At 45.8% G+C, this 13580-nt stretch overlaps 1 protein-coding gene across 6 annotated transcripts in view; it reads right to left on the bottom strand.

Annotated features, from left to right (window-relative positions):
* The window catches only part of LOC118510673 (rap1 GTPase-activating protein 1), a 169045-nt gene that overhangs the window by 140139 nt on the left and 15326 nt on the right, over window positions 1–13580 (bottom strand). The gene's annotated exons all lie outside the window — the stretch shown is intronic.

Below are 13580 nucleotides of genomic sequence, written 5' to 3'. Positions count from 1 at the left end.
CGCTCGGTCGCTTGCCAAAGCACACACTATGCCCCCGGGGGTTGTTTTGGCCTGCATTTGTGATGGATTTTTCTCTTTTTTTTGCCGTTTCCTTTTCCATCTCTCCGTGGCGGACTGACAATCGGGCGAGGGCTAAACGTTTCCTGTCATCGGTGTCAGCGGCACGTCAATTCGCCACTCGCCGCATGTGGTCTATGAATTATCACAAAATTTCATTCCCCATCAACCACACCAGACCGCCACAGTGTTTAACCCCGAGGCTGCGCCCAACCACCCATCATTTAAGCGCGGTTTTCCACGGCAGATCCGTGAAATGATGAGACAAAGTGCAACGGCCACCTCAACGGACAAATGTATCAAACCCGGCCCGGTTCGCTCGGATGCATCGCATCCAATTACAATTATTCGCATTTGTTCATTTTGTGGCCAGTGAAAAATACACGAATCGCGCGTCATCCCTTTTTGCCGGTCAATGGATGCGACCGAGAGGAGGTGCTCACTAATGCACCGCAGAACGAATAGCGGAGACGGGAAACAAAAGTATATCGCTGCGTCCCCCCATCAAGGTTCGTCTCTTGCGCGGGGCTTATACACGATCAACGTGGCGTGAAAAATGAGTCAGCGACATCATCCAACTGGTAGGGCTTGCCGTGCGTGCGGGAATCGTGAAGTGCATTTTCCTAACCGTCATCAGAAAGTAACTCTCGGCGATGGACACAAATGCATTGCGGAGATAGGAGGAGGGGATGCACCCGACCAATGTCGCCATTGTCTGAAGGACGCCAGCAGTTTAATCATCATTAGGACCACATATGGCTGCACAACAGCGCATCGGGGCGGCATTAGAAAGCGCAAATGGGCGTAATTGAGTAATTGAGGCCTACTTTGCACTGTGCAACAATGAAAGTCGGATGCAGGCAGCAGAACAAACTGTACCACGAAACCGTACAAGCCAACGAACAACAATCGTAACAATCAACAATGCTCTCTGTCTTCAGGACCAGAGCAGAGCCAGACGTATCTCACCTGGCTTAAACCGGAAATTGGTGTAACATCTTGCCAATAATGCACGGCTCATCAAATATCGATTCGAGGAAGTAATTCTTTCCAAACAAAAGACCCCGACCCCGATCTCTATTAACTGTGCCATATTGCTTAACCTAATTTGAGGTCCAGACACCCGGTGGCGTTAGGATATGGTTCCTTACAATAGCAACCCTTTAATGCCGGCCACCCCTCGTTCGCGGCAAAAGCACCCTCGAAAAAGGATTCTCAATTATGTTGTAAGAGACGTTTCACGCCTAGGATACCTTCGCCACTCCTTGGAAGTAGGAAGTCTTGAGTGGTCCTGAACGAATAATTCTTAATTTCCTACGGGACTCAGGAGGAAAGAAGGAGAACAACGACAAAAAAAAAACCCCAAGCAACCGCAACCATTTGACGATGGTAATGCTGTGTCCCGAGCAGTCCTGCCACAGCATGGTACGGCACACGGGACACAAGCTAGACGTTGACTGGTGGTAATGAAAATTTACGACACTGGCGCAACTGTTAAACCATCACAGCATGGTGTGTCTCTCGGCACACCGTATGGGTGCAACACCGGCGCGGTGCAGCACCGTGTAGCAGTTAATGAGAAAGTATCTTCCTTAAGACAATACAAAAACGCCATCTCAAGCAGCCCGTTCAGCAAAACCGCCCGGGGGGTAAGGTAACTTCTGGAGCGTGTTAATAACGCCTAGTCAGGCGGAACGGACGAACGAACGGCCACGAACTGCAGCGATCGGACGTTTCCGGTTCACCAAGTTCGGTGATGAGCGAATGTCACATTTTCGATACATACGGTGTTGGACCGCACACCATCAAGCCATCGAAGCGAACGCCCGGATATCGGCAGTAATAATGGCGCGTATTGCAGGAGCAAACGGAGGAGTGATTCGGTGGACCGAATCGGTGTGCCAATTAAAGAACTCATTCTCCACCCGCCCGAAATTTCTTGGACGTTGGCAAATAAAAATCGGTCTTATTGCGTGCCGTTGAACCTGGGAAGATTTGTGGAATAAGAAGGTCATCCAATGGTTCCGTACGGATAATGAATGATCGTTGGCAAATGAAGAGAACTCCTTCACAAATGTAGCACACAGCCTTCACAAATGTCTCAATGTCCTCGTTCTAGAGATGCACGCCAATCCATCATTTTGTTTATTTCGCTTAGCTATTTATGGTTTCTCGTTCTCCCTAGGGTCGTCGGTTTACATCGAGCGGAGCTCCCGGAACACTAATCAGAATTATTTACGCTGCTCCTGATGTCTATAATCTTCGCGAAACACGAGAGTGACCTTGATTATCTCCTGATGCCTCTCTGCCGCTCGCTATGTTTTAGCTGTACTTGTTAGCATCGACATTGCGATTTAATGGCCTTCATGACCGACAGGCTCCATCAAAGGCAAAGATTCCCGATCGCTACTTTTACCCCCAAACAGTGTGTCCACTGCCTTGGCCACAGCCCCGGGAGAAGATGAAGCGTACATCCGCGATTTAACGATCTCATCTCGAATTCTAATTACTGCCCACGGTTTGATTGTGCGACAACAACACCGAACAACACGCTATTTGTACATTTCTCCATGGCTTTTTCCCCCCCAAAACTTCCTTCGATCGTGGGAGACCCGTCCACCAAATTCGCAAACGGATTGAGCCCCTGTGTGAGGTACCGGGCGACACTTCAAACGCGAACATCATTCAACGGCATCAACTTCCGATCGAAAGGCACGTGAAGAAACGAGTGTTTTTGGTTCGTGACAGTAGCGAGGCAACGGGCTTTTCCTACGACCACGACTTTCATTTTCTTCGACCCCCCCCCCCCGCTAAAAAGAGCATAATCTATAGCACGTTAATGACATATGGCCCCCCGCCGTCTGGGAGCACGAGCTTACCATCCGTAACAGCTACCGTGTGTTGTGGCGTTATGAGTTCCTCTTTCGGGATTTAATCGACGGTGAAGGTACAACACCAACGAAAAAAAAAGCAAATCACTCCACCAGCGGGAAACTGATGCGATGACGAAACGGAGCAGTCTAGGCGCTTGTTTCCCTTGCTGGTAGAGAAGCAGCATAACCACTTATCAAGCACTAACTTTAATCGTGATTGTCTTTGGCACTCCAGCAGCACTCCTGTTTGCTTTCTTCTTCCGCAAAAGACGCTCGCTGCCTGAAGGGTCGTAATTAAACTATATCCAAGCCACGACTTCATTCGAAAAGCAGCTAGCAGCACCGTAAAGATCGTCTTCGGCCATGGCTCCCGCTGAAGCTGTTCCAGAAAAGGTGAGCGCAAAATGATGCCCGCTCCAGTATGCAGTGCTCGAAAGAAAGTGAAGCACTTTCTTTGCCGTGCTTACCCAGCAGTGGAATAGGAGTAAGTGGGAAGCTTTTTTCGTTGATCTTCTCTCCACAAAAAAAACCGCTATTCCCACCGTCCATCTCCTAATCGATCGGTTATTTTGGTTGGGAGATTTCGAAGGAAGGTTTCTTTTTCCCTGCGCGTATGATCGTGACTAATCGATCGTACTGCAACAAAAACGCGCACCGACGATGGTCGGGAGGGAGCATCGTAACGTAAAATCTATGCTACGAAATCGAAATTCGTTTACCTACGTACGATTTCGTTTTCGTACCACAAATACGGTACGGCGTTTTGCTGGAGTGCTATAAATCGCGGCGGTGAAAAGCGTGGAAAATTTATTTTTCTTCATACACTTTTACCCCGCGTGCGATCGGGTTCGAGAGAGGTGTATAATCTTATCTAAACTGTTTGCGTTTTATTTTCTATGTTTCTTTCAACACGTGAAATATGGAATGATAAGTTTCCCAGCCGGCGTGTATTCTCGTTTTCCTTCGCTTGCCAATCCAATTTTATCTTTGACTGAAAGGCGTACACAGATGAAAACCACATCCAAACGTTGCTTCCCATCCAATTCCCTATCGCACTCCATCAATCTAACATAGCATCACAACTCCGTTCGATTATTGATCTCCACACAGCATAAAAAGATAAAATCGATTGTGAAAAATCACTGCACACCACACACATCCCGGGCACCAGTGCATCCGATTATGGTTTTTCGGACCGGCGCTCAAAAAAAAATGGGAACACGAAAATCGAAGGCATATGCCATTCGCAACCGGGGAGGGTAGAAACCGAAATAGCGAAATCGTTTTCGCCTCCCGTTTTCGGAATCATGCTAAGCGCTCATGGTCCCACTACCGAAACGAGGTTGACCGCAAACAACTTCCAACCGCATGATGGCTTTGTTTGTGGAACTCGTTACCATCCGCTCGCTAGCGGGCCAGGGACGGGACGAAAATAAAAATCAATCGACAATTCTCTGGATGGGTATGAGGCTTGTGCCTTTAAAATCACAATAAGTTAGCTATTAAAATTGGAGAAAATTCTACTTTTAACTGTCTAAATTCCGACGCATAAGACTTTGTTTGATAAGTGGTTAAAGAACATAATTTTTAATTAAAATTCTGCTTGTGTTTCTAAGATAGCAATATGGCCAGGCCGTTCGTATGGATAAAAAGGATTGTCCAGATGATTTTACAAGAATAAAATTTTAGTGAATGGTCAGCTTTCATACATGAGTGACCGTTGCAGATGATATCACAACTGTAAAGCTTTATTTTAAATAACTCTTAGGGTAGCTTCAGCGAAGTACAATTGTGTATAAATTTAATGTGTATAAACGTAAGAATTTTTTAATTAATTCTAATCGTCGTATATAATTCCGAGCTGTTGAGGTTTTTTATTTAAAAAGAAACAAAATATATACAAATTTAATACATCTCCCAATAACTTTATAGACTAGTGTTACGTGCTTTTATGAACCTGCTGTAATTTGTGTGTGAAATTATGTGCCGTAATTATGATAACATGTGACAACGATATCTTCAAAGTGAATGCATCTGAAATCAACTACTACTGTTATGCTATCATGTGACGCCATTGTCTTAAATGCTGATACATAGTTTAAAATATTCTGAAAACCTACTTTTAGCCACATTTTATCCTCCACCGCCCCATAGTGCCCATCGCCACTGTGACTCATCATCGAGTGTCTTCACTGATAGACGCTCAAGTGCCAAGTGCTATAAAAGGTGCTTCAATTGCGAAAACCCTACACCACCCCGATGCGCCTGATATGGAAAGCAGGTGCGGTGTGGTGTGCACACACCCTTCAACCCACAAATGCACCACCGCAAAAGGGGAGCGAAGCAAAAAAAATATTTTAATCAATTACCGATAATGATCTTCCACAGCGCAACCCTTTTACGTCGGGCGTTTTTTGACTAATTGCTGGTGACCATTTCATTTTTTTTGGCGCCATATTTAAACGGTTCCACAAAAGGGAGACGCCCTTCCAATGAGTGGTGCATTGTGTAATTGAGTTGTGTGGCAGTACGAATGTCGGTCATGTACCAGAGGTTAGAGCTACCGGAAAGGATGACAGTAACAACCTTCTTTTTCTTCCATTTTAAAGAGCGCCAGAGAGCCCTTAAACGATAAGATTGTACCGGACCGTGTCAAAATCACGGGTGAGCTAAGAGCGTTCACATCGATTTAGTAACCGCCTGTCCGTACGTGGGACCTGGGGCGAGAAAAGTAGAACGAAAGACGATAAAGACCGGAAAAAGCGACCCGCATCGGCCGGCGTCCCCAATATCCGGAGGGGATAGGGAAATGAGGTAGGCCACAATTTCACCCCATCAACCATCATTATGGGCTTTTCACCTTTTATTGGCAGTGGATGCTAGATCCCCCGTAACGGTGGGATGGGATAATTCGCATAAAGCTCGCAACATTCAAATCGCTTTTCTTCTGTGGAACCTCAACATTAGAGCTCTTATAGCACAGAATTGGGGAAAAGAATTTTATAGCACCTCGATTTCGCACTAGAGAGAAAAGCAAGGCCTGTGACGCAATGAGAAAATCCCAACACACCCGGACCATATTTCGCAAAACACTCCCTCTCGGTTTTAGGTATAATGAAATAGCACGCTGATTGTTGATTGTACCGGCCCATGTGAACGAACGAGGTTTAGTTTAGTGAATTTTCCAGGTCGTTCAATTCGCGCATTACAGCATAGCACCGGCGAAGCGCAATTCGCTGTCGCATATATATTAAACGGTACCCCCGTTTATGATCCCCGTCTGTCTTGAGACGGGACCTGCCTGGCGAACGAAGGTCCGTTACGACGGTCGGGCGCATAATCTTGGGAAGGTTACCATTATGTTAAGCGTCACTTTACATTATTGTCTATTTTCGTTTGGTACAAACGCCCGTCTCCCGTGTATCATAATTTGAGTGGCCTACCATAAATCATGCAAAAAAGTCGGCGTCCAAAGAGACCGCTTGAAGTGATAGATTGATCTGTCCCGGGCCGTTCTTCGGTGCAGAATTCTTAGCCATTACCTCACCACCCAGGTGACCCCAATTCTTGCGAGTCGACGATTCCCACCATCAAGCGATCGTAATTGTCGCCCAACAAAGCGACATAATGAATTCGGGGTGTTAAAATGTGTGAACTATTTGCTGGCGATTGGTGGTGATGATTGTTTTAAAAGTGACATCCATCGAAACTGTGTCTCGGAAAAGTGAAACTTTCAAACGACAATACGACACACAACCAGCTCCATACCAGTCTAGTTTGGGGCCAGCTGGATACCATAATAAACCGTACTGTATTGAGCTGCTGTTTGCAATTACTCGCTCACTTTCATAATCTGGCTAACCTCGGTCCGGGGCGTACCCCGCCAACATCGAATTTTGGTCGAAACGTCGTCACGTCCCACCAAGCGCCATGCATACAAAGGCCTCCTTCGTCCCTTCTTTCCACTTCGACTTCACCACACTTCAATTGCCATTGTAGCTTGAAATGAAAACAAACAAACGGTCTTTCCGACCACGATGCGCAATACGCATCCAATCTCTTCTAGCGTTCCAAAAGGCCTGCAGGTTCGTGTGCATCCCTTAAATCCCCTCTGCTGCCTCAACGACCAAGCGTCATTACCGACCCAAACACTTTCCCTCCCGAGCGAGGCGTGATCGTGTGTGATTTTCCACCCATTTTGTGGCTGGGAAAATCGATGGCCCACCGATAAATTCTAGCTGCACACAGAACAGAAAATAAATAAAGTAGAGGCAATGTCCGTGAGCTTACTGCAGTGACGCCAGCAATAAGAAAGCAATTGCGCCGTTGAGAGGATGAGAATCTTGGTGCTCGGGGGGAGTGCAACTTTTCGAAACCAACAAAGTGCATTCGTTTCGATGGGGCGAATCGTGCCGCGTTCCACTTCATTCGACACGGTGCTCGGGAGATGGAAAGAATTTACCAAAGTGCACTAGGCGCAGAGTTCTAGACGCCGAAAAGATATTGGGAGAAAGAGTGGAAAACCTTCCCCCCCCCCCCCCCCCCCAATTAGAATCTTGAAGTTCTATTTTCTGCCGCTGGTAACTGTACCAACGCTTCCAACAACTTTTCCAAGTGACCGTGAGTGACCGTTATCGGCTCGGTTGAAGTACTTTGCTTCTAGCATCCAAAAAGCAAACCCCGGATGAAAATGTATGCCAAGCAACAGTTTGGAAAATACAACAAAAAACACACCCTTTCCCGACGAAGCTGCTTCTTGTGCCGTGAAGCTATCAACGTCTACTCCCCTTTTTTTTTCCACAACTCCATTCTCACCAGCCGGGATTATGGAGTTCCGAGGTTCTGCGGGGGACACCAGTTGCCGCAGCAATATGAAAGCGTAAATGATGATGGGAGGGAAGAAAAATAAATAAATTTCCCTATGGGGTATCGCACAACCCCGTCGAATCGAAAATCAATGCCCGGCGCTATTCCCTACTGGTCGGGAGGAAGAAGACAAACTCCCTCCCGGCACTAAAAGCGAGAAGACGTCCGATAGATCGGTTTTTCGTGGGGGAATGGAAAAAGCATGGCTAACAAAAACATCGACTAGTTGCTGTCTCGGTTTTAGCTTCTTTTTTTGTTGTTGTTGGGATGGAGGTTCTCCAATAAATATGTTCATAATAAACACACATATAAACACACAGTTGCCAGACGCCGGTCGCGTCAGAGACTTCCGATATTCCGATGCCACGCTCAGCGCAAACATATGTTTGCTGTTATCTTGCCGGTTTGCTTTTCCGAAATCGAAGTTTTCCATCTTCGTACGGCTTGGTAGGGCGGGAACTTCCCACACAGTCTCTCGTCCATGCGGAAGAACTGTTTGGGAGAAAACTGCATCAAATTCGAAGCATTTGCCATACTGTTATCGACGGTCATCTACGATATCCCTGGAGGAGTTCTAGCTCGCACAGACACGCAATTCCCTTCTAGCTCTCTATTTTCTGTGATGTCTTCCACATAACTTCGATTGCTTCCGAAGCAGCACCCACCGAGCAGGGTCGTTCATTATGCGCTTTAATAGCTAACACATGAGAGACAAGAAGCAGGGACATAATAAATATTTAACTTGACCAAACGACGACGCACTGGGGCGTTGCATCGTGCTGTTGCAACCTCGAATCCTCGAAAAAGATGGCTGAAGGGTTCACGTTTTGTTTGTTTTTTTGTTGAAAGGCAAGATAAAGGCAGGCAGTGCATCGGAAAACCTCTTCTCTTAAACCACACAGCAGGAGGCAATCCTTGATGCTCATGATGGCCAGCAGCATGGTGAAGGATATACGACCACGTTCCGTAAAGGATAAAGGCACACCACCAACGAATAAACAAACAATCCGTTTCTGCGAAACGTGAGTTTGATTTCTCACACTGGCCACCATTCGCTCGACACACTGTTGCCCTTGCACTATATATTTTTCTTATCTTTAAAAGTAAATAAATTTAAGTTCGCCATCATTCGCTGAGGGGCGGCGGGCCGCGTGACTGCCGATAAACAAACGGACTGCTCGCTTATAGCCTGATCAGCAAGCAGCCGTGCGTTTGTTGTGGTGTAGGCAAATTTCGCAAACTGTTTACAAAATATCGGCACTGCCCATCCAAGGTTTTTCCCGGCGATCGAATATCGTTCCGGACAGTGGAAGAAGCTAATAGAAATCGATGCTCCAAACGTACCCGCTCGATGACGTAGTGCGTGAATAAATATTTTTGTAAACCGAGGGAGCAATTCCTGAGGAGAAATCCTCGTTATCCCTGCCTTGATCCACCCAGCAACGGGTGTGGAAACTATGTAGCTTTCCCCTTCTAGGGGGGAGGCACTAGTTTGGAGGTTCGACCAGGCAACATACTCCTGATGACGTCAATGTGGTGTAGCTTACCTACTCTACTGAGTTTGATGAATTACCCGGTCACTCATTGTTTGGCAATTTTTGACAAGGGTACAATCAAAGCTCGTCTCCATGCTGCGTGCTGCTAACCACACACCACCAGTTAACTAGCCCCAACAACACGACCCGAAGATCTCAACTAATCTGGGCTGTATCGAAAAAGGAAAATCGGGTGAAGCGATGGGTTGGGTATCCCTTTAAAACATTCCCACCATCCCCAACCCACAGCTATCGAGCACGGTACAGTACAACCGAGATCGGAAGGTTGAAAGATCGAAGAAAGTCCCATGCCCTTTTAGTTAAACGGAAGCAACGGAATGGAACCTTCGACCCGGGTAGGGAGGGATTAAGAACCGTACCGGGTGGGGGAGCGCACGGACGAAGGATGCTTGCTTTGTTGCGGACAGAAATGGGTGGTTTTCCCACTTCCTTCCGCCCGGGCTAAAACGATAACCGTGTGCTGCGCGAACGGCAACAGGAAAATGCTGGCGAAAAATTCTTGCCTCGCACGACCGACGCGAAGAGACTGGCTGTACATGGTGCTGCCGCTGTTCGCTTCTTTGCTTATGCTGATTTGTAGGTGAATAATAAATAATGTTTCGGGATCGGGAAAACCGACAGCAAAGAAAAAAAAAAGTTTTCATCAGCCGGCAACAACAGCATGTTGGAAGCCTTAAAAATGAAGCTTGAGGCTTGCTTGTGGCTCGAATGTAGTCTCGAATCTTTAATCATGGGAATATTATGCTATTTTGGGCGGCATGAAATTCGCTGGATTTGAAAATTTTCTTCCTTCTTTGGGGGGGGGGGGGGGGGGGCATTAAAAACATGATAAGCTGGGTTGGGTGGGTGGGTTTTACAAGCCTTGGAAAGTACAGGCATAATGGGTTAAATAATTATGAGCTAATAAATTTCATCGACAAGCACCTCGTTGAGAGGATATTGTGTTTTTTCAGGAAGGGGGAATAATAATCATTAGAATTTGCATCTCGTGAAGGAAATTGACTGTTTTTTCTTGTGGTGGAATTGTGTTAAATTGACTTTAAGATATAGCGAGCTTTGGATGATAAGGCACATTCCATTATTTAAAAACATGAACCTAAGCTAAACGTTTTATTGATGGTTACGGCATTACAGAATAAAATGTGGAATTTGAAATTTATTTCGAGCGATCCGGTGGTCGAAGCGACAGCAGCGTCGATCCACACACGATAGGACCTGAGCACAAATCGCATCGAAACCGCCTCCCTGTACGCTCTGCTATTCTATTCTATTCTGCTACTGGTAAAATTTGGTCAGAGGGAGCCAACAATGGCAGGCACTGAGCATTTTGGAGCTTCGAGATGCAAATAAGACGAAGGGGCGGAATTTGTTCTATTGGGCAATTGCTTATATTTTTTGTCAATTCAGAGCAATGTAAACCTTGAAGGATTTTTTTACCAATCCCATGTTTCAGCCTTCCAATAATTCTGTGTGACATAATTGATGAGAAGCTCTTTTAAATTAATATTTTATTTGGTTGGGGTGCCATTACTGGCTTCTTTGACTTAGTTTCACCCTGATCTAGATAGTCCGCCCACCTGAAGGACAGCGGAGGAGACGTGACAACGAAGAGCTCTACCAGTACTCTACGGTGATCTCACCATCATACAGCAAATTAGACCTGCCAGATTCTGGTGACCTGGTCATGTCATGAGAATGGTACCGGACAACACAACCCGTTAAGTCCTTATATACCGTCTTCTTAACCATCGAACCAGTTGTAGTGCCGAATAGTTTAGTAAGCAAGTAAGACTGTTAGTCCTGAGTACGAGGACCGTATCCAGAATGCGAACAGAATTCGAAGTCTTTAATAATTCACATGCTAATCCAAGCGCACTTCTAAAAGCAACACCTTGACGTTCCTGAGACAGAAGCAAACTTTATTGTAAAAAAATACTAGGCAAAGAGGTATATTATCCAATATTGATTATAGAAGATGATCGAGAAAAGCTAGAGTAATAAGAACGAAAAAGGTCTTAAAGATAGGACACTCCAAATCAGAATTCAACAAAGGACCCAAAAGCACAATCTATGACATACGGCTCAAGATAGTCAATATCAACGATATTCAAGTCAGAAGTACTAAGCTTAAGCATCATTGGATAATGCAAATCTCCAAATAAGTTAACCTTCACATGAAAATGATAAGATGAAGCAGAAATCCAACAATATCTTAATAGTATTAATTCTTTAATTACCTTAAAATACAATTTACTTACTTAATAACATAGAACAAATAGAAGGAAAATTTCTCGCTTACAGTTTTTCCTATTTTTATTTACTTCTAACATCTTGCTCACGAGTACAACCAGCCATCGCAAACCATGATTACGTTTATTACTGCAATTTGCCAATCTGTTAGAATATCATGTTTTTTTATAACCAACTCAACGCCTGATTTCATCATTCTATTTACAATTCGAAATCCTAGTTCATTAGCCTGACTGCTCGGTCTCAAGACTTCCTGCCGAGCACAATAATACATTTGTTTTCCTGTTCTTATGATGATGATGCTGCTGCTGACGAGATGGCGAGATGATGCGACCAAATAAAATTAAAACCACAAACAAATCGTGTTGAACGAATCGATCACACGGCCCAACCACCTGCCGCGTATGATTGAAACGTTTCACGACCGTTCGACTTGCTTCTTTTTTTTCTCGCTGCCATCCAAACCCGTCACAACGAAAATAATGTTCATCTGTACGCGTTTATCGTGACCATCTGATCGAATAACCGCCACCATGGTGATAACGGGTGGTGGTGAAATTGATTTTTGGCACCACTGTGCCAATAAGTCTGATTCGCTTAGAAGTGGATGGTTAGGGGGTGGTGAAACCGGAGCCGGAGAGAGCAAAAGCGGAAAAATTAAATAAAACACAACAACGACAGATAAACACACTTGCCGGAGCTTGATGGAATCTTGCTTGGGGGGCGGCCTCCCATCTTGCTGACACTTGCTGTTGTTGGCCCCGGGATGCCAGCTTTACTGTTCGCAGAATAGCGGGGCGATTTTCAAACGGTAAAACCGCCAAAACACCGGGCGGTGCAGGGAATGACGAGGTCGATGCAGGAGCGCAAACAAAACAAACCCCACTGAGGCCCACAACCGAATTCGTGTGTCAAGTTCGATCGGACAACCTCCGGATTATGTTTATTTTCCATCATTCTCGTTTGGGCTGAATGTATGTGTGGGGATGCGAACCGATCGCAGAGAGCTTCCACTAGCAGCGTCACCTGATCGTGGAAAGGAATGTAGAGGGCAAAAAAGGATGATCTAATCCATCGCTAGCTGTGACAGTAACCCAACTCGCGCCATTCGGTAGCTGACAGGTTACACTGGCCACAAAACCCGCCTTGTCAATCAACAATGTCGGAATGTTTCGGGGGAGATTCACGGTCAATACAAACCAGGCTCTCCTCGGTGAGGCTCCGGAAAAGTCTAAAGCTAATGGATTAATCTCGTCAAACCACTCTGTTTCACGCCTATCGGTAGGAAGGTGGCTAGCAAAAATACCAAATCTATTTGATTTGATCACATCAACCAACGAGTTGTCGAGATTGGCCCTGCTATCTCGCGTGGTTTTTAACTATATATAAACCACATTAGGACTTTGTATCCCAAGGGGATGAACAACCCATTACGCCCAACTTGGGGAGGAGGTTCATTTACTATTTGCGAACTAATGCCCACCAAACACGCCGATCAGTGTTCCGCCGACGATCGATGTTCGACGAATTTAGTTCATTACCCCCCGATCGTCGTAGACCGCAGCCGATTGACGTACTGAGCAGTTAAGCAGGGTGTAGATTAAAATAACTATAGAGGGTAATAATTATGTATTTAACTGCACCCCACGCCTTACGGCGTTGGAGTTTTTAAAACCCCCTCCGAAGCTCTTGCACACCTTGCCAATCATTACTAGGCGGCTTTCTCTTTCCGCCTACCAACCAACCCCCTCGCAAACAGGCAAAGGAGATTATTTTTCCGTGTAAAGCACGAAATTTGCCATCGGTTTTGGGTTATTGCACCTCAGTCGTGAAACTGTTGGCTGTGTGAAACGGATAAACATATCGATGCCAGGGTGCTGGTGTATTTGAGACAGGAGAAAACTACTTTACAGCGTTACTGTGGTCAGTAGGGATATTTTTCACCTCGAAATGGGACAGTTGGGAACAGCAATGGGAA

The sequence above is a fragment of the Anopheles stephensi genome, chromosome 3, assembly GCF_013141755.1.
Source record: "Anopheles stephensi strain Indian chromosome 3, UCI_ANSTEP_V1.0, whole genome shotgun sequence".
Classification (NCBI taxonomy): Eukaryota; Metazoa; Arthropoda; class Insecta; order Diptera; family Culicidae; genus Anopheles; species Anopheles stephensi.
This window is presented reverse-complemented; position numbering and strand designations above follow the sequence as displayed.